We start from the raw sequence: 20,080 nt of genomic DNA on the forward strand, positions 1-20,080 counted from the left end.
GGGTGTGGGTCGGATGTAGCTCTTGAAGGTTCAGGAGACAGGGTTGCTGATGTGCGTTCGCGTGCATACCCTTCCTTCCTTTTGTTAAAGAAGGTGTTCATGTACCCTCTGCGGTTGTGAACCGGGCAGGAGGGATTTGAAGCTTGAAGAGAATGAAGGCAATCCGGTTCTCTTGTCTCTGAGATGCGGTTCAGTCCAGCGGCCAACGCTGGTTCTGAGCATCTGACACACCTGAACGGGCTCGTGTGTGTCATGTCCGCATATTCCACGTGTGCTCGTGGGTCGTGCGGATAGGTATTATACCCCCTTATAGTGTAGAGATATATGTTTTTACCTATTTTTAGGGGTATGTTAAAAAACGACATGCGGTATGGGTTATGGTGCGGTATACCAGAGAAACCGCATGCCGCTTATAATTAGATAATGTAGTCGCTTTTTGTTGCATACGTGGCTGGACGCACGTGTGAGTTGGTGGAAGTTGGTGAGATCTTCCTGGCATGTGCTGAAATGAGAGGACGTTTGCACTGCCCGAGGCATTAAATGCACTGTAGCGAAGAGTGTAAACGTCTCTTGTGTCAGGCGCGTGGGCGGCCACGCGCGCGTGATAACCGTCAGCGGAAACGGCGCTCGACACGTGGTGTCCTATGATTCGCTCTTTTTGAACGTGATCATTTGTTTCCTCCCTCCGCATTAATTGCGATGGGTATATAAGGGGAAACCGTTCGTGGTTTCCCCTCACTTGTTTGAAATTTCAAAAATTTTCCGGTGAGAGAAAACCTGTTATCTGTCTTCTCCGACGAAATTTTTTGAAGTTCCAGTGAGGGTTTTTAGATTTTCTGTTCACCATCTTCTCTTTCTTTGATATTCTTGATGGCTGAACCATCTAATCCACACAATGTGGAGGGTGAAAACCCTGACCAGCCGGTAGTGGTTGAAGGAGAAGAAGAGGGGGTTGCCGGTGGTGGATTACCGGCGTTGAAGTGGACCAGAAAATCCTTTGATTGTCTTATGCTTGACGTCCAAATGCCCCCTGAGTATGGGGCTCAGTATCCATCGGAGGGTGATACTGGTGCCGACGCTCCGGCCGGTTATGTGACCATGTGTGCCGACTTTTTTGGTGACTGTAATCTTCGGTTACCGTTGACGGTGTTTGTTGTGGATGTCTTGGAGTGGTACAAGGTCCACATTTCTCAAATGAGTCCGCTTGGGATGATTCGGATTCGTAATTTTGAGTTCACCTTCCGTGCTCTTGGTATAGAGCCTACCGTCGGAGATTTCCGACGGTTTTATCAGATGACTGTATCATTGGGGTTCTTTTCTTTCCGTCAACGAGACGGTAGCCCCAAGCTGATGACTCCTCCCAAGGGGATGACGATGTGGAAGAAGAAATTCTTCTACGTCAAGGCTGCTGCCATTGTTGCAGATATGACGTTTCGGAATGTGACCGAGACGATCATAGGGGAGACTATTGCGATGCCCAGCTTAAAATCAGTGCAGTGGTTTCCTGTCACACCCCGATTTCCACGTGTCTCACCGGTGGGCCCGGTGGGGGATTACCGTGACGATGTTGGCAACAATATAGTCAAACCACACAATTATATAATGCACAGCGGAAGCATAAAATAAATATATAAACTTCAACCTTTGATCGTAATATCAAAATGTATTACAAGGGTTGAATATATCCACAGTGGATCGTAAATAATTATAAAGTATTGTTCCATCAGATACTGCAATCAAGCTTGCGAGGCTTATCCCGACGCTAGGGAGCTAATACCAGCCAATTACGTTTAGGTACCTGCACTTAATCTTTTTGAGGAAAATACGTCAGTTTACACTGGTAAATACATTCAACTGACACATTTGAAAATGTTTATTAAAATTGATTTGAATGCACAAGGCACAAACTCTTTTATAACTTGGGAAAATTCATAATGATCTTGTGAACGTTTTACATGTTCTTTTATGCGTTCAGTAGCCCGGGTCGTGCCGGGTTAAAGATTTATAGACACACCACGTTTGCGTAAAACCGTAGTACAGAAACCAACGGCTACGTCTTTTAGTTTTAATGTCGACACTTTATACCGGGTGTACGCCTACACCGGGATGTCGATGGTCGTGGCCATTTCGTAAAATGATGCCAAGGATATCCGGGACAACGGTCATTAAACCCCCCAAAGGCTTATAAGCAACAAAACTGTTTAAATGAGCCAATCATATTTAATCAATTAACCACCTAAGCGATGGAAGTATATAATGCTCAATCAAGCGGTATTAATATACCGTAACCCAAGCCCATATAGGGGAAATAAGTCAAAAGTATTTACCTTTGCAAGTATTAATTCTTAATTTAGATCAAGTCACCGATAGCTTTTACTGGGGCTCCTAATCTGGAACGAAGGTTTTAATTAACCTCTTAGAATCCTAACGGTCCTTGTATTAGCCGTAGCTTAAACCGGTTGATTCCGATATATAGATATGGTTAATTCGCACGAAAAGGCGAAAACCGAGAATGGAGTATGATTTGGACCCAACAAGTTCAGAGACTTGTTTTTATATGGGTCAATGGTTCATACTCTGGATTTTGGGGTTCAAATAGTATAATTTGACCCGTATCGGCTATTGCACGAAAACTAGTTCCATGAGCCGTACCGTGTGCGCAAATAGGCGAAACGGTTAACCATAAGAGTCGTACGCTTATTTCCTAAGTCAATATGCCTTAAAAGTATTTTGGCATCAGTAGGATACCTTCCGTAATGCCCGTAACGAGTTTAAGTTTATATTATGCCCCGAAGGGGCTTTTCGGTCATTTTAAAGACTTTAAAAAGGCTTTTCGAGTTCTACAGGAAATCTGAGTTTCCCGAACAGCTTATAAAGCTTAAAACACTTTATTTATTATTTAAAACCAGTGGCAATTGGAATCGGGTCAAAAGACCTTGTAGAACTCCCGTTTTGGCCAAAGAGGGCATATTCGGTATTTACCGAACCGTAGCCATAACCGCAGGTTATGAGCAAGGTAAAAATTATTAAAAATCTTTAAAATTCCCAAAATATTATTTTACCACAGTGGGTAAAAGTTTTGGTGACGAAAACTTGGGTTAGATGGGCGTTATGCTAATTGCGCCGTTAATTACAAAACTTTCTTAAAAGTGCGCCTTTTAGCATAACTCTCATTCTAGGCCTCGGATTGACGTGAAACTTCAGGGACATGCTTATAATTTAACAAGCAAGGTTTTGGTCCGTTCACGTGTTCGAAATACTCGTTTTAATTTTAAAAGGCCGTTACGGTCAACTTTTAGGCGAATGACGGAAATGCGCTAAAGACTCGGATAACTCATGAACCGACCACAGAGGCTTATACCAACATGTGACCTGGTCCTAAGAGAGTCCTAAGGTATATTTATACCTCACTAAAACGGGTCAGAACTGAAGTCAAAGCAAAAGTCAAACTTTTGCGACTTTCTGCTCCGAACCGGTTCTATATAGCAAATGATCGATTCAAACGAGCGCAAACATGTTTATATACTTATTATCATGTTTTATGATTGTCAAAACAGGTTCCATAACATATATATCACAGATTATGCTTAAATTGCTAAAATAGCTTTCTGTTGACTTTTTAACCGCACGTTTGACTCGATAATTGACACAGTTAGAGTGGTGATCAGGGGGAACCATTTTAGAGGTTTAATACCCACATAAATACCAACTCATAACCATTTTTGATTCGTCATAAGACTGAACCATTTGCAAGATATTGCAATGACAACCGTTAGTTACGACGGTTGCGTCTATGAGCTATAACTATGGAAATGCAAGACCAAATTGATTGTGAACGACTTACAGAAGTGTGTTCTTGATTATAGAGCAGAAGAGAATGCTTGGGAGCACTTAGAATGATCAGAGAAGTGAGTTTTGGTGTTGTGAATGTTATGAGCACAATGGTGCTATTTATAGCCAAGAACAAGGCCTAAAATCATTACACAACATGCTACTACTGATCATGATGATGGGTAGATGTCCCCTGAGTGATATGGGTCAATTGTAGGGTGCCCATGCCTCTTTGATTAAGGTTTGATCGTTCAAATGGTCCAAAAGCCAAGTAGTTACTACAATTCTGCATCTGGGCACTTTACGCGGCCCGCATGGACATTCCATGCTTCTTTTACGCGGGTCGCCTAAAGTTCATATAACAGACGCGTTATTTAAGAGGCTCGCGGCCCGCCTCAACTAATGTTGAAACCTTACGCGGGTCGCGTGAGGTTATATTTTCTGGATTTTTCAAATCTTTTATAATGATTACAGAATCGGGCCATTAATAACGAAATCTTTCGTAATGATTTGCCTGACCTTTCGGTTTTGAAGGGGTAACTTTGCGGTTTGGCCCTCGGTTATTTACCGATAGGGGCCTCGTGTTCATTACCCGCATTATTAAGTCCCCGGTTTATTTATTATTTATATTGGAAAGCCTTAACTTTCACTGTTGACGCTTTTAACCCTTCTTCTACGAATTCGATCGTAACTTTCTCGTTTCATATCGAAACTTCGCGAAATTCATATATATTATTTTAGTGAGGGTATAATACCGTTACAAAGTCTTTGGAACGTTAAAGGGTCACTCAGAGGTATTATTAAACATGTTGACACAGTTAACCCCCGTAGTTTGTAATCTCTCACTTTCTTCCGCGTTTTGTTTTTGTACGATCTATAATTTATTCGTTTGAAGGTTTAAGCATTATTTAGGGATACTATACAGTATATTCACCCTTGTTGACATTTATAACCCTCGAATTTATATACTTTCAAGGTTTGTCAAAATTAGTCCTTTATTTATTATAGATGCCACGTGTAAACAAATGACACGTGTTAACACATCATTGGACACAAAATTTCGAGGTGTTACATCCTCACCCCCTTAAAATAAATCTCGACCCGAGATTTACTCAAATAAATAGGGGTATTTTTCTTTCATTGTAGCTTCGACTTCCCACGTATATTCAGGACCTCTACGAGCATCCCATTTGACTTTTACAATTGGTACGTGCTTTCTGCGAAGCTTTTTCACCTGTCGATCTTCAATCGACAAGGGTTTTTCTATGAACTTTAAGCTCTCATCTATATGCACATCTGTGTGTGGAATCACCAACGATTCGTCGGCGAAGCACTTTTTGAGATTGCAGATGTGGAACACATTGTGAATTCCATTGAGCTCTTCAGGCAAGTTCAACTTATAGGCAACTGATCCGACCCGTTCAATGACCTCAAAAGGTCCTATGTATCTCGGACTCAGTTTGCCTTTCTTGCCGAAACGCATCACCCCTTTCCAGGGCGACACCTTAAGTAATACTTTTTCACCCACTTCGAAGTGAAAATCCCTACGCTTTGGATCAGCGTAGCTCTTCTGCCTATCGCGGGCAGCCTTGAGACGTTCTCGGATCTGGACAATCTTGTCCGTTGTCTGGAAAACAATCTCTGGTCCCGATAATTGGACCTCTCCTACTTCCGCCCAACAAACAGGCGATCTGCATTTCCTACCATATAATGCCTCAAAAGGCGCAGCCTTTATGCTGGTGTGGTAGCTATTATTGTAGGAGAATTCGATCAGGGGTAGGTTTTTATCCCAGTTACCACCTAAATCGATCGCACATGCACGAAGCATGTCTTCTAGCGTTTGGATAGTACGCTCACTTTGACCGTCCGTCTGTGGATGGTAAGCCGTACTAAAGTTCAAACGCGTGCCCAAAGATTGCTGGAAACTTTTCCAGAAATGAGATGTGTATCTAGTATCCCTGTCGGAGATAATAGACACAGGTATGCCGTGCTTCTAAGGCTCTTGAAGAGGCGAATGCGGAGCGCATTCGTTTAGGCAAAGTTGTTGAAAGCCTGCAGGTACGTTTCTTTAACTTTGTTGCTTTCGTCCTTTATTGTTTTGAACATATTTGTCGAGTGAACTGTTTGCTGTTTTTGTAACAGGCTGAGGTTCAGGCCCGGGAGGTCGCGGTTACGGACCTTACTGCCCGCGTGTCTTCTGCGGAGAAGCGGGCTGACGCTGCTGCTGAGGCCAAGGATGCCTTGGTGTCCTCTTTTAACCAGCTGGAAGCTGACCGTGAGTGGCTGCGGACTCACGGCATCGCGCGTGTAAGTATCCTTTGCCTTTACATTTGCTAGGATTAGCATTCAAGACTTATGATCTTTTTATTGCAGATTGTCGAGGCTATCATGAATGCCCCTGAGACCTCATCTGGTTTGGACCTGGTTAAGGAACGTGCGCGCGATGCTGGCTTCAAGGCTGGTTATAACCGCTGCATTGGGGATATCAATGTATTATCCGCAGGCGGTTATACTGATCAGGCATCCGGGTTCCGTGATGTGGATACCGAAGGTCGTCTGAAAGCGGCCGTAGCCTCCTTTTATGATACGCCCCTTGCCTGTGTAGGTGAGCTGGACGAGTGTTTGGAGGTTGCGGACTATGTTGACCGCTTGCGGATGCTTTATCCGGATGTGGAAGAGGAAGAACCCGCTGGTGGTGCCGGAGTAGACGCGGGGACCAGCGGTACAAAATAGGGTTTAGGTTGGCGAGTGTGCCTCCTTTTTGTATTCCTCTTGTATAGAATAGGAACTTTATGTAAATTCAGTAAGCATCATGTGGATACTTGAATTTTTTGAATATAAAATTTCTTTGTTCAGTTTGTACAAGTGTTTTTAATTCTTGCATGTCTGAACGTGTGTATGCGTAACTTTACCTATTTATGAACGGGGTCAAGTATACTCCATACTTTTGTTGTATGTGTATGCATCAATTCTGTTACTTACCGTGTGAGGGTTTTAGAATTGCTTTAAGCTTTGTAAAAGCTTATATTACCGGAACTCTACCCATTTGTGAATGGGGTCGAGTGTACTCCATACCTTTGTCGTATGAGTCCGCGTCAATTCCATTGTTTGCCTTTTTGGGCTCAGGAATTGTGTCAAGTGTTGAACAAAAACTTGTGTATCCGGCCGGATAAAACATGCAAGTCTTTTTCCTTTTTGCTGGCCTATTACAATATTTGTGTGTGGTTACCACTTTGTATGGGTATCACGAATGAAGATTTTGCCAATCTGTTTTTGGGATACCGCAAAGTGGAACACGCATTTGTAATAGTAATAACAAACAATAATGTAGAAAATTGCTTATTTATTTATTTGCAAATGGCCTGCGGCCCAATAGGTTACATAGAGAAATGTAAGAACATGGCTTACATATACAGCGTCGAAGCTGTTGTGCATTCCATGTGCGTGCGATAGGTTCGCCTTCTAGTGTTTGCAATCTATACGCGCCTTTCCCTAAGACCTCGTTGATGAGGTAGGGTCCTTCCCACTTGGGGGCGAGTTTGCCTGGGCGCTCGGCATTAGATGCCTCATTGTCGCGTAGGACGTAGTCTCCTGGGTTGAAAGTACAAACGCGGACGCGCGCGTTGTAGTACTTTTCAAGTTTGGATTTATATTTGGCCTCGTTGATGGCAGCGTTTTCGCGCCTTTCTTCCAAGAGGTCCAAATCGATCCTGCGTTCCATGTTGTTGTCTAGTTTTTCAATAGCCAACATTCTAGGAGAGGGGAGACCTACTTCTGCGGGGATCACCGCTTCTGAACCGTAGACTAGGTTGAAGGGTGTTTCCCCATTGCTTGTTTTTGGGCTTGTACGGTGAGCCCATAAGATACTTGGGAGTTCATCGACCCAGCCACGCCTGGCCGTTCCCAACCGTGCCTTGATCCCTTCGACTAGGCTTTTATTGATACTCTCGATTTGGCCGTTCCCTTGCGGGTGTGCGACTGATGAGAATATGTGCTCAATGTGTAGTTCTTCTAGCCATTTTTGAAATTCGTCGGCAACGAAGTTGGTGCCGTTATCGGTGACGATGCACATTGGTAATCCGAAACGGCAGATGATGTGTTCCCAAATGAACTTTCTTGTTATCATAGCAGTGGTTGAGGTTAGTGGTTTTGCTTCTACCCATTTGGTGAAGTAATCAACCGCCACTATGATAAATTTAACCGCACCTGGAGCGTCAGGGAAAGGTCCCACAACGTCAATTGCCCATTTCTGGAAGGGCCATGCGGTTGTGACGGGGACTAAGTTGTTTTTTGGCCGCAAGGTTTTTGGAGCATGACGTTGACAGTCGATGCACTTGCGCAACTCTTTGACGGCATCCAGGTGCATGCCGGGCCAGTAATATCCGGCATTCATGATTTTGGCTACTACCATGCGTGGTCCAGCGTGTATGCCACATATGCCCTCGTGTATCTCTCGAATGAGGTATGTGGCATCCTGGGGGTTGACGCATCGTAGTAGTGGCCCGAGGTATGATTTGCGGTATAAGATGCCGTCTCCCATTTGATAATGGCACGCTTTGTATTGTAGTTTGCGTGCTTCTGATTTGCTTTCGGGAGTCACACCGGATTGTAGATATGCGATAATAGGTGTCATCCATGATGTTGAACCGTATTGAATGACGTTGACTTGGCGCAGGGGTACCGAAGGATTTTGCAGGATTTCGATGCGTATCTCCTTGGCCAAGTGTTGGAAGCTGGTAGATGCAAGTTTTGAAAGTGCATCGGCGGACTTGTTTTCGCTTCGATTAATATGGCGAATATTGAACGAAGCGAATTTGGATTTTAGTTGCAGGACTTGCTCGAGGTAGAGGATCATGATATCCCCCTTTGCGGCATAGTCGCCGCGTACTTGGCCTGCTACTAACAAAGAGTCGACGTGGGCTTCCAGATGTTGCACGCCGATTTTGACTGCTAAACGTAGCCCCGCTAACAGAGCCTCATATTCTGCCTCGTTGTTTGTGCTTTTGAATTCGAGGCGGATTGCATATGTGAGTTCTTGGCCGTCGGGGCTGACGAGTCGCAGACCTGCACCCGCTCCCTCATCGTTGGAGGCACCATCTGTGAAGAGTGCCCATGTCTCTAAGGAGGGTGGCGTTGGTGCAGGAGTTTGTGCTTCTTCGCATTCTTGGATGCGATTCACCGGTACTTCGGCGGCGAAATCAGCTAAGATCTGGCCTTTAATCGCGGTGCGCGGTTTATAATGTATCGTGTGCGCGCCCAGCTCGATGGCCCATTTCGCTAATCGCCCAGAGATGTCGGGTTTGGAGAGGATCGGGCCGATCCTGTAATTGGTTAGCACTGTGATGACGTGGTTTACGAAGTAGCGTCGCAACCGTCTTGAAGCGTGCACTAATGCTAGCACCAATTTCTCCATTATTGAGTACCTCGTCTCTGGGTCGTTGAGCATCTTGCTGATGTAGTAGATGGGTGTTTGAACCCCCTTTCGCTCCACAATTAGTACCGCACCCACCGCGTTGTCCGCGGCGGATAGGTATAGTATGAGTGGCTCATCCTTGCTTGGTGCGGTTAAAGTTGGGAGTTGTATCAAACACTCCTTCATTTCCCGGAAGGCCTGTTCAGCCTCTGCGGTCCACTGGAATTGTTCTTTCTTTGAACAGCTCCGCAGGGTCTTGATGAACGGATAAGACTTAGCTGCGTGGTTGGCTAAGAATCTGTTAAGTGCCGCTAGCCTGCCGGCTAGCCGTTGCATATCCTTCATCGATGAAGGCGATGGCATGCGCTCGATCGCCTGGACCTTCTCCGGGTTTACCTTGAATCCATCTTTAGTCACGATGAACCCAAGGAATTTGCCTTCTTCCATTCCAAACGAGCATTTCCCTGGATTGAGCTTTATGTTAACGCTTCGCAGAGTTTGGAATGTTCTTTCAATATCTGTGAGCATGGTATCTTCTTCCATGCTCATGACGACCAGGTCGTCCATGTAGATTTCGACACTTTTGCTTATTTGGCCGCGAAAAGTGTCGTTCATCAACTTTTGGTAGGTTGAGCCGGCGTTGCGCAACCCAAACGGCATTTTTGTATAGCAGTAATTTCCGGTGGGAGTCCGGAATGCCGTTTTGTCTTCATCCTCGATTGCCATTTGTACCTGATGGTATCCCTTATAGCAATCGAGGAAACACATCCACCTGAATGGTGCGAGATTATCGACCTTTTCGTCGATTTCTGGAAGCGCGTAACAATCCTTGGGGCAGGCTTTGTTAAGGTCTTTGTAATCGACGCACATGCGCCAGCCCCCGGACGGTTTTTCTACCATGACTGGGTTGGACAACCAAGTCTGGTATTTAACTTCCCGCAGGATGCCTGCGGAGAGCAGTTCTTCGATCTGCTCTTGCATCGCCTGATTTTTAGCTGACCCAAGGTGGCGTTGGCCTTGGATCACTGGCTTGATACCTGGCATGGTATTCAAGTGATGTTGCGCAATATCACGTGGGACCCCGGTCATGTCTGCGGGTGTCCACGCGAAGATGTCTTGGTTCCTGAAGAGGAGCTGCTTCAGTTGCGCTTTGGTGGTCGGGGACAAGGCGTGACCCAATGTGACCTTTTGTTCTGGGTATCTCGCGTTGAGAACCCATTTTTCTGGCTGGTCATTGGGGGTGGGCCTTGCGACCTTGGTCGGACGTACTTCGTCCGACATCATGACGTCCCTGCGGGCATAGATTATCGCGACCCCCGATTCGGTTGGGAAACCAACCGCAGAGTGGGGGACCGACGTAATCATATTGAAATCTCCTTGGGATTCTCTCCCGAGGAGTACGTCATATCTGGAGGTGTGAGGTAAAACCATGAAGTTTACCTCTTCTGTCCTTGTGCGGTTTCCGCTGGAAAGACGCACAGGAAAAGTAATCTGGCCTAGGGGAAAGACAGTTTCCCCTGCGAACCCGGTTAACGGGTAATCTACTGCTTGCAACCGATCTTTGTCCTCCTGGTCGAACTGGTTGAAGCATTGTTCGTAGATTATATCAGATGTACTGCCCGGGTCGATGAATAGACGCTCGGTGCAGTAGTGTGCCAGTTGGCCTGAAATGACGACGGCGCGCCTATCGCGCGGTCCGCCTCGAACTTTTGGAAAGACGACTTACTCGTCCCTCCAGTCACATTCCGGCCTTCTTGCCGCTTTCCGCGGCCTGCCCTTGCCTCCGTGGATCATGTGGGTGGAAGCCACGTGCATGGTTCGCTTCCCGGAGGAGGTACCTTCGCCGTGAGGGGTAATGCGCTTGGTGGGTTTTTGCCCACCTGACAAAAGATGTTGCAGTTTCCCCTCCTTTAAGGCGCGCTCAATCTCCAGTCGGAGACTGATGCAGCTGTTGGTGGTGTGGCCCGAGTCCTTGTGGTACTCACAGTAGAGTGTGAGGTCCTAATTTTTCTTGGACTTCATTGGTTGGGCCGGTCGCAAGAACTGTGGGTCCGCAAGGAGGACCTCGCTTGGCGACATGGTGATTTCGGTCCAGTTGCGGTCCCGAGAGTCTTTCTTGGACGCCCGATTGTCTCAGGCGGGGTTGTAGTTCTTTGGATCGAACGTGTTGGTTTGCGGGAAGTATGGTTTGGAAATATCGCGATTTCCAACGTCCCGGTTGCGTTTATTGTTACGCTTGGACCCTTGTTGGGATGTTTCGGCTTGGGGTTTTGCCTTTGCCACATGCGGTTCGAGTGACCGCTGTGTCTGGGCGTATTTCTTGACCGCAGTCATGACATCTTCCCATTTTTTGGGCAAGCCCTCCTTGCCAGAGATGGTCATGATCATCTCTCTGTCTTTGACGGCCCGGATGAAGTGGTTTCGTGCCATTTGGTCTGCTACGTCACCTATCTCCAGGCATTCTTTATTATAACGGACGACGAATGCTTCGAGCGATTCGTCGTTCCTTCGCCAGATGTTCATGACGTCACACGAATCTCGTTCGTGGCGTCGCTGCTGGCAAAAATGTGCGAGGAACTTGGTACGCAAGTCCTCGAATGAATCCAGTGATCCCACTGGCAAAGAATCGAACCATGCCCTGGCCAGGCCCGTAAGGGTCTGGGGGAAAAAATTGCACCAAGTGGGTTCATCCCACTGGCCGTTGATGCCCGCGCCCATGAAGACGTTCATGTGGTCGTCCGGGTCGGTCGAACCATTGTATTTCCCAACGTTGAATGGGAACTTTGTCGTGGTGACATGGGCGTTGGCAATCCGCGTGCCGAACTTGGAATTTTCGGCCGCTGCCTTTGGCCTGTATGGTTCGTTCACAGGGCGCTTTGCCGCCCTAAGGTATGTGTTGCGGGGGTGACTGGGAGGAACATAGTTGCGTCCTCCCGGTCTGCTACTGGTGTCATGCGAATCACCGCGGTAGCTATGGTCGTCAGGGTCGGTATGACCGTACCCTTCGGTGTATGGTTGTGGGCCCAATCGGCTCTGAATGTCGGGGCCGCGTCTGGAGGTTGATCGCCTCCTGTCCTCGCCATGGGGGCCAAGGCGGGTATGTACCGGTCCTCTGGTGTGGGACCCGTATGAGGAATCATCCTCGTTGAGGGTGTGGACCGAACAGTAAGACGATCCCCTTTCTTCACGCCGGCTTCTTGAAGCCGGGTGTGAATGGATCATGCCGTCGTATTGTAAAATACGCTCAACAGGGGTGTGCGGTGCTGGGGGAAGCCCAGCTCGTATATTTGCTTCAGTACAAGCGCGGTTGTATGCTGCAGTCAGCGTAGCTGCCTGCTGCTCGTACCAGGCATGAATGGTCGTGCCTGGTGGGATCACAGATGGGAACTGTGATAAGTCATGTCCGAACATAAAGGAGGGGCTCCTTTGTGTGGACGTGCCAATGTGTCCGGGTTGAGAGGTCGAGGCATTGACCCCTACCGGGTTTGGGATTGGAGGATTTTGGTTATCCGCAGTGTTGTTTTGGTGATCAGTCATGATCGTGAGAGGAAAAAGGGATGGATTAGAAAATGCTAAGAGTAGCGGTGGGCGCCAATGATGAAACAATGGTTAACCGGGCAGGGTTAACTCACTGGTCTCGTCAAGAAGGGTTAATCCCTTCCTCTCGAGGATCGCTGGCTGGATCACCGGTGGTTGATCTCCTGCACAAGGAAAAAAGCCGTGACTCGTAACAAGGAGGATGGGGTGGGGGGTGCTCCTTGTTACCACTCTCCGGCGTGAGAATCAGTAGTTTGCTTGGGAAGCAAAGTAAGATAGTAGTAGTAGTGAGAGAGTTGTGAGAAGATACCTCAAACCTGGTTTGGGGTTGGTATTTATAGCCGAGGAGTGGAGGAGGATGATGATGGATGGACTGACGACGTGCTGCCCCTTTTCAGGTGTGTCAGGCTCGTCGGTTATGGAGGTTACGCCACGTCAGTCCATTGCTTACGTAGCTCTGACAGGTAACTGTCATTGGTGCCACTTGCACTGTGGTGTCAGTACCACTTGCTTGAGTACATAGGATGCGGTGCAAGCCGCATCGCTACGTGCGGTAACATCTGAAGTTACCGCGTCTCCTACTTGTGATCAAGGAATACGCGAGATGCGGTGCTAGCCGCATCGTCGTCTTGCCTGCATCCCTTGTCGTGACGAAAATGTCCGTATGGTGCGGTGTCAGCCGTACCGCTACGTTCATCTTCTTCTATGCCCAAGGTAAGGCTTTCCTGTATTGATAGAAGTGTTCACTGGACGCGGTGCGATGCCGCGTCGCTGTGAATACTTCCGTTTTCGTACACCAGATGTGATGCTATGTCGCATCATTCTACCGTTCTCCTGTTCCATGTAAGTCCTCCTTTGTTATTAGATAGATTGGATTCAACCCTTGTGTCGACGCGTTCCCGCATGGGCACAAGTGGGTTGTTAGCTAGTGGGGGTTTTGATAAGGGTAATGGTCACTCGCGGTCGATGCTGACGCGAGATCTGGGACCATACCCCTTCACCCACCATCTCCTCTCTCCTTCATGCAGTGAACATACACCAAGCTTGGTCCCCGATTTGCCTCACCGCAGGGATGGCGACGGTGTTCCCTAGCGGGGACTTGGGTCACCGCATGGGGTCACCGAGAGTGCCCCGTATACCCTAATGATTCGGCTAAAATTATGGGATGAGAAAGGAACCATGGTGTGCGTTATACCTGTTGTGAAGTATTGATGTATAGTCCTTTGCGAAGCAGAAAGTAGACTTCATTCTTAGTCATCGACTCCTCGATATCTTTTGACCATTTGACTATGTAGGTGTAATCATGTGGCAATCTTTCCCCCCAATCAAAGTCTGTTGGTTGCAATGATCCACCTTATTTTCATCCTTCTCCTCCTATAATGACATTAATTCGTATTAGAATCTGAACTTTAAAATGAGTAAACAAAAAAATGATTCAAATATGTCTGTCTGTCTACATACAAAGTCTACAGGACAAAATTCAACGCCTTCGATGGAAATAGTAAAGGAATTGGATGCAGAACTCTTTATCTCGCTCGATAACTGAATGTCAAAATAATGTTCCCTTTTGGTGCTAGTAAACTGGAACAGTTCGGTCCTTCGCCATCCTCCTTCCCCAACGTGTGCAACACATGTCGTCGAATATTCTCTCATTTCTTTCAGTTTGTATTTGAAGGGTATACGCAGGCTGTTATGATGAGGATACTCGCAGTCGTAGACAAGGTTTATGACGTATGTAACATTTGGTGACAAGAATCGAGTCATAACTGTTGGTTTCAAATCTTGGGTTGATACATATCTTAACATGTGTTGAAATCTACATCATAACAAAATTAAAGTTGGATTAATTCAAGCAATTAGATAAATATAAGAAACAAAACTTCAAAACATCATCTCAAAATAACTGGATTGATATGAATACGAGACAGTAAACTGACCTTGAACCTAATGTTTTAGGTGGGGAAAACGTGCTAGATGTAGAAAAACATGTTGAAGCAGATACGAGTTCACGGTGTTGTCCTTTCTTATTTACGGAAAACCACTGTGGAATAGACATCTGATTAGTATATCAACAAAACTTTGTAAAGAGACACATAATTAAGTCAGGATGAATGTGTTAGAATTATAGAACAAAATATTTTTTTACATCTAAACAACTCTTTAAATTGTTTGGATATTTATGAATATGAACATTTAACTTCAAATAGTTTGATCATTAGTTATATTAAAATGATGATAAAAATAGAAAAGCTAATAAACCTGACTCAATCCTCTTCCCTTAGGCTTGAAAAGGCCCTGGCTAAGGCTTAGTCAACTAAGTTACGAAAACTATATAAATTCTAAAGGAACTTTCGATTTAACATACAAATTATTCGACCAACGACACTCCTAACTTTCATTTTCATTTTCATTTCAAGAGCAATCACACCTACATAATTATCATATATACGCACTTGAAATTTGACCAATGAGACTCCTAACTTTAAAATAGGAGCAGTTTACCGTTTTGCCATCGTCAACAAGCATCCCTTTGATGAAAAGCAAGAGAAGTTGACTTTGGGTTATGTAGGACAGAGGAGATACAGCCAAATCCGCAATCCTTCGCATCTCTTCAAAGCTCATTCTCTTTCCGATATCTTCAACAACCTCCTGTCACAATAGATATTAGAAATAAATCAGAATTACACTTTTACAATGGGAACATTTAATAAAATGAAAAAAAAATTACTTGTTGTTCAAGTGCAACTCAAGTTTTTGCACCATCTCTGCCATTGTGGGTCGTTCTTCACGAGCTCGCTTTAAACATTGATAAGCAATGGTTGAAAACGTATTCAAAGAATCAGGTTCCATATGTTCCTTTAGACCATTAAAAACTATGTCATCTAGTCTTTTTTCCTCAAAACATTTTTTCCACATAGGCACCAAAATGCCATGTAACCTACCACCATGATATTCAAAACATAATTTCCCACACATTGCTTCAAACAACACTACCCCAAAAGAGTACACATCAGACTCTTTTGATAGAATACCCGTTTCCCAATACAACGGATCACAATATCCAGGCGTACCAACCGCATTTGAAACCAGATATGTTTGGGGTTGGTTAGCCGGGCCAAATTTTGATAGACCAAAATCCGAAACCTTGGCATTCCATTCCTCGTCCAAAAGAATATTCGAACTTTTGATGTCCCGATGGATTATTCTTTGGTGGGTGTCCACCGGATCATGAAGATAGTTTAGTGCGCGGGCAGCTCCCACACATATCCTGAGACGCTTAGTCCATGTAACAACACTAGGGTCACTTAGATAACAATCGAGGCTCCCATGCGATACATACTCGTACACCAGAATCCTCTCACCACCTTCAATGCAAAAGTGTAACAGAGAAACCAAATTTTCATGTTTGCATTTGGATAGCATCACGATCTCTTTCAAAAACTCAACGTGACCTTGTCCAAATTTTGGATCCAAACGCTTACAAGCTACAGTTACAAGTCCCCCGGGCTGCCGAGAGAGTTCTCCTTTATACACTGATCCGAAGCCGCCGCGCCCAATACGTTTGTTGGGTGCAAAATTGTCGGTGGCCAATAGAACTAGTTTAATACCCGTCCGGTGGACGGGTACGTTAACAGGGTAACAAACAAAGATATAAAGACCCAAAAAAAGATATAAAGACGGGTTGGATGTTTTGAGGGTCAGAGAATAAAATGAAGGTATACTACAAAATCCAACCTATCCGGCAATCTCGAACTCCCAAATTGGTATGATTCTAAACTTGATTTCTAACTCTTTGTGTTAACAAATATTAATACAAATCACACAGGGCTTTTGATGGGCCAAAAATGATAAGGGAAAATACACTAAGTGTCTAATTAAGACAACTTTTAATTTTATTAACTTATGGTATGTTTACTAAGAACGACAATTTTACCCATTCACCAAAAATGGTATTTTGACTTGCTTGCTAAAAATGATGAGTTTGAACCGTTTACTAAAAGGGTTAGTTTGACCCGTTTGTTAAAGTATCTCCTTCTGACCCATTTACTAAAATGGTAACCTTCACCCCTTATTAACATGGTAACCTTGACCCACCATAGTTACCTTGGCCCGCTTACATAAAAAAGTGATATTGACCTGTTTATTAAAAGATGGTAATTTGACCGTTCTGTTTACTAAAAAATGGTAACCTATAAAAGTCGACCATCTTTTGTTATGCATCTTATATTCCTATCTTCCAACATCGATGCTATACTATTATCTTATAGTATAATTTTTGTAATGCAATTTAAGACATTAATCATTTATAAACTTAAAAGATGAATAGAATTTTTTTTTTTTTAAAAAATAAATATGTGAAATATACTGTTTACTTTGCATTTTTGAATCCATGTATTTTTTTTTTAAAAGCCCAATTAGTGGCCTTATTTTTAGCAGCCGGGAATGGGCTTAGTGTTCTAGCTGCCAGAGTATTTTTAGCAGCCCATTATTAGTAGCCCATTTCATAACCTGGATACAGATTAAACCAACCTTATTTGAGTCGGTATTCCATTGAAATTGAAGTTTCAAACCCCAAAACTTGACTTGAAATAACCAAACATTAAATTCATATTAAATAGGATTAGGGAATCATAATTGGAATCAATTCATAAATTCTTGAAAACCCAAAAATCAATTCATATTAAAATTAGATTGATTAAATGATGATCACTAAAAGTAGACTTTTATCACCCCGGCGGCATCTTTTTTTTTCTTTAGATGATGCTATAACTCCTCCGGTTCTTTGTCAGGCAGTCAGTCACTGTAACAACTATAGGACATTGGAATTAATATTTGATCAACAGCAAATATCAGAATATTAAAAGAGGTACTATGGTAGCAATGATTCTCTCATAAATAAAAGAAGGCTGGTAACACTAACAGGACATTTAAATTATTCAAAAGGGGGAAACTCACATTTGGTTCAGATCTCTTATATTCAACCTTCTAGAATATTTCTTCACCAAATGCGTGTGTTGTTAGAAGATGACACCCCCCATGTCTTTAAGATTATTATATACATCATCAGGAGATGAAGCTTTCTTAGCTGCAATAAAGTAAAAAAAAAACGAATATGTCTAAATCATGATTAAAAGAATATGGCATGCCAATTTAACAGCAATATATGTACAAACATAGGTTTGAAGATAACTTACATAAAGTAAACACATGTTGAACCAAGGCGGGTTGCGAATATCCCAAGACGGGCATCAACTTATCTAATACCCAGGTCTTCAAATCACTCCCCATTTCGAAATACATACACATCAACTGATCTCTTCAAGTCGCTTCCCATTTGTAACTGCATTCAAAAGGGGCACCAACATTAAAATCAGCATACACACAAGATAATCTAAAAACGGGTCGACTTTGGTTGTGTTTCATCTCCAAGGGCCAAATTAAGAAAACCATGTCTTGTTACCGGAAAAAACAATTTTCCGATACCAACATTATAAACTTATAGGTAAAGTTCTATGATTACTGGAATAGAACTTGGAAATTCATGTTCACCGTAGAAGACGTATACCAATAGGTGTCGCACACTAAAATAGAAAACATTGATTAGATGTACATATAGAGGCAAATCAAACTTAAAAGAAAATTACAACCTCCACACCTTATTCATCATGCCAAAAAACAAAGAACCTTCAAATAAACAGATATTAGTATTAAGTTTTGACGAATAAATAAACAGATTCAAGGAAAAAGATAACCCTTTTCTAGCTCTTACTTTTTTGAGCTTGAGGAATATTGATGCATACCCATAAAGATGTGCAAATGAAACACCGGCCTTCTGATCCGTCCACAAATTAGAAATCAAACCCGAGTTCCCATTCACATCAAACGCGTCTACTCTCTCCAACAAAGTACCAGCTTCAATAGATGATTGAAAAGTTCCTGCACAATTAACCCCTCTATATATATATATATGTGTGTGTGTGTGTGTGTGTGTGTGTGTTACAAATTCATTGATTAGTGCTTGAATACAAAAGATAAGTACAGTTGTAGAAAACTTGTCGATGAAGTTGTAGACGGATGTGAGCATGTGATAAAGAAGTAAGAATAGTTTTGTTGGCCGGATGAAGATCTGATCAATTAAACAACTTGGAGGGATGATGACCAAATCAGCAACGGTGTTGTTGGGAAAACTGCAAAAAAACAAAAACCACTACAACCAAATCCACCAAGGAGACATCAACCAGCATAAATCATCACTGCCGCAAACAAATCCATCGAAAAATCAACCAATTCAACTTGGATATAGAAAACGATACCCATTACAGCAAATTGTCGGTTCTATTAGTTTAGGACCTGCCATATTGCCGTCGTCCCCATCTCTCAACTCAACATAAGAGTTACATGCGATAATTTTTTCCTTCTGTTGAAATCAGTGTTTGATTTTGCCCCCCTTAGAAATTACATAACCATCACCCAAATCCCTTCTTTGTTCAAACTGAAGTTTGATTTTGCACTTACATGGAATGGCGATTCACAGTGGTTCACCGGAGGGCTGCGAACATAGTGGTCTGGTGGGTTTCAGAAAAGATAGTGAAATGTGTGTGAGTGACGGTTCGATATGGATAAAGAACCCTAAAACCTCTTCCACTATACGAGAATTATATGGGAGGAGAGGGGATAGTGGGGAGTTATTTGGTAACCTGCTAAAACTGCAAGTAACTGTCAAGAACCGCCATCAGAGCAGTTAATTTTGGGAGTTTATGTGGCTGAGATTTAATCTCAACCAAATCCAACGGTAGAGGTTGATTCAGGAGTTGGTTACACGGGATCCATATATAATATATAATTACACTTAGTGGGATCCATATATAATATATAATATCTTTTAGCTGAATTTTGAGGTGATCAAACTCATCCATAATTGAATTAGCCTCGCAGGTGATGGTGAGCATTCAAGCAGAGCGAAAATGTAGTTCAGGAAAAGGAAATACCGAGTTGAAGCTTCAGTTTTGAGTTTTGACCGAGAAAAGATAAATTTAATTCCTTCTGGGTTCGTGTCTCTCTTTCAACCACCCACACTAGAACCCACTCACAATCCTTCCTGATCTTTTATCGAGTTTAGAAATGACCATGATTAACCCCTCAAGTCCTGTAACTTTAGTTTTAAACACAAAAGTGGAATATATTTACTTTTTACTCAAATTCAACATTTGTCTTAACATGTTCCATCTATTAATTAGCAATATTTTTTCTGAAGGCGATTTTTGCTAGAGGCTATATAACAATACAGAAAATAAAAAA

General features: G+C 43.7%; 1 long non-coding RNA gene across 2 annotated transcripts; it reads right to left on the bottom strand.

The window, feature by feature from the left end:
• Positions 1-1,755: 1,755 nt before the first annotated feature.
• Positions 1,756-19,853, bottom strand: LOC110929840. Of its 2 annotated transcripts, XR_004889519.1 has the most exons (9): positions 18,822-19,853; positions 17,977-18,718; positions 17,738-17,867; positions 15,510-17,591; positions 15,284-15,430; positions 14,719-14,822; positions 14,243-14,597; positions 13,977-14,155; positions 1,764-1,809 (listed from the first exon to the last, which is right to left on the bottom strand). It is a non-coding gene; the product is annotated as an uncharacterized LOC110929840 (long non-coding RNA). The 2 variants fall into 2 exon arrangements; XR_004889518.1 differs by having other exon boundaries at positions 1,756-1,809; positions 17,977-19,853.
• Positions 19,854-20,080: the final 227 nt, after the last annotated feature.

The sequence above is a fragment of the Helianthus annuus genome, chromosome 3, assembly GCF_002127325.2.
Source record: "Helianthus annuus cultivar XRQ/B chromosome 3, HanXRQr2.0-SUNRISE, whole genome shotgun sequence".
Classification (NCBI taxonomy): Eukaryota; Viridiplantae; Streptophyta; class Magnoliopsida; order Asterales; family Asteraceae; genus Helianthus; species Helianthus annuus.